Here is a 2263-nt window from a genome sequence, read left to right on the forward strand (position 1 = left end):
ATATGAGGTAAAAATGTGACTGCTTTCTTCAAAAACCACAGCAAAACAGTTTAACACAGTTAAAAAATAGTCTGTGTATAACTTTTGATACTTGGCATCAGCTTGCAGACAGTTGTGTAAAGGCATGAGATCATCTTCGAAACCAGCCAGCAGCAGTTTATAAAAGATAACTCTAACATGAAATAACATTGCACTGTGTTTCCAGAAGCATTCTTGCACTGTAAAGTAGTGGATAATTACTGTGCAATGTCCTCTTGTCCATGTTTGATAATAGCTGTATGGCTCAGAATTCCTTTTAACACATTTCTGATGTCAATATGTTGAAAGAGTAGGGACTTGGCAAAAGCAACAGTAATATTCTGATAAATCTGCTATGTAGACAAGTCAAACCCATTATATGTAGTACTAACCTCTAACAAAGGCTGGCACCTGTTACATGTGTGAGTATCCTGGAGTTGATGTTGAGCCAGACCAGTGGGCAGACTTTTTTTCTAATTAAAACTGTAGAATTTATTATTTAAAACTTAATATTTTTAATTAAAAAACTTTGCCTTTCTCTCTTCCTTTACAAAGCAGAGCAGTAAGACTTCTGTTTCTGTTATTCCACTCTGTTCTTCATGGCTCTTGTTTCTCTTCCCCTAATTTAAACCTCCAATATAATATTTAATTAGTACCTTCCTTCTAGTTTAAGACTGTCTTTATAAAACTTTTAATATTGCTGTTCATTTTGTCAAGTGTCAGTTGTGCATCACTGGCCTCAGTAGTATAATCTGATTTTTGTTGTTCATGACAAAACCAAGTTTCTCTTATACATTAGCTTGCCAATTATTACTGCCAACATTTTGCTGAGTAGGTGGTAGATGAAGGGTCCTGTCTTCTTTGTATAGCCTGCAGTAATTTAGACAAGTACTATAGCCCTAGTATTACCTGCATGATAAGAGTTTGGGACCAGATAAATTCCTGGCTTGTTTCCCAAGTAACTTCATGAAGATAAGTGTATCTAACATCCATAGCAGACAACTGAGAAATACTAGTAAGGGATCCACTTTGAAGTACTGTGACTGCAAAGAGAAGAACTTGCAGCTGGCTTGTATACCATGAGCCATCCTTTTATTTCTGCTTGAGCTTAGTACAGTATGTCATGGATTCACATTTCACCTATGGTGCATTCACCCTGCTGCATTCAGATTTAACAGCCAGAACATGTCTCAAGGGAGCAGGTAACCAGGCCCATCAAACACAACCACCCCACCCTTACACTGGGTATTTACCTGTCCTTTAATGCTATACCTGTGGAGCAGAAGCACAGTCCACAACTGAGGCAGTTCTGCATACCAATACCAAAGAACCACCTGTGCAACTCAGTGGGGTTTGTTACAGTCATGCACCCAAACTAGGGGTGGCTCTAGTCATGCTGTTATGACAGGTCTGATTTTCCATATGGTTTAAATTACATGGTAACTACACAAGGTTAATTCTCTTGCCAGAAGGGGCTTCTGTCTTCTTCAGCTTGGTACCTTGGTTACCACGGCTTACACTTGGAGACATGCAAGCAACCTGAAAAACATCAGCTATGAAAATATTACAGTTCATTTTCTTAAGATGCAGATAAGAGATACCATCTCTTGAAAGAGTATTACTGTTACCTTCTCTGGTGTGGCTCAAGATAGTCCTAATATGGTCCTTTGTCATGCACACAATCTTTAGAACTCCTCTGTTTCCCAGAGGCCCTGCAAACTTGTGTTACATAATGGCAAGATAAACCAAAGTATTGGCACCTTTTCTATTACCTGGTATTAGCATTTTCACCAGTACCTAACTGCAGCAATATGGATGGTTGTATCAAACCTGTTTACTTAAATGTATCCTCTTATTTTTTATTTTTTTTTTCCAGCTTCCATTTCTTCCACCTCAGTCAGTTCCATTGCTCTTTCAGAATTGTTTTGATCTTCTAACTTTCTGCTGAACACTAGAAGTATGATGGTAGTTGTAGCCTTGCCAGAAGAAATTAGGTAGAATACTGTGAAGTGTTTCAGTGAGAGAAAAATGCTCTGGACAGATACTTCCACCTCAGTCAGTTCCATTGCTCTTTCAGAATTGTTTTGATCTTCTAACTTTCTGCTGAACACTAGAAGTATGATGGTAGTTGTAGCCTTGCCAGAAGAAATTAGGTAGAATACTGTGAAGTGTTTCAGTGAGAGAAAAATGCTCTGGACAGATACTCGTGCATCTACCATCTGGTCTGCTGCATATCTGGAACTGA

The sequence above is a fragment of the Chaetura pelagica genome, unplaced genomic scaffold (genome assembly GCF_000747805.2).
Source record: "Chaetura pelagica isolate M959 unplaced genomic scaffold, ChaPel_1.0 scaffold189, whole genome shotgun sequence".
Classification (NCBI taxonomy): Eukaryota; Metazoa; Chordata; class Aves; order Apodiformes; family Apodidae; genus Chaetura; species Chaetura pelagica.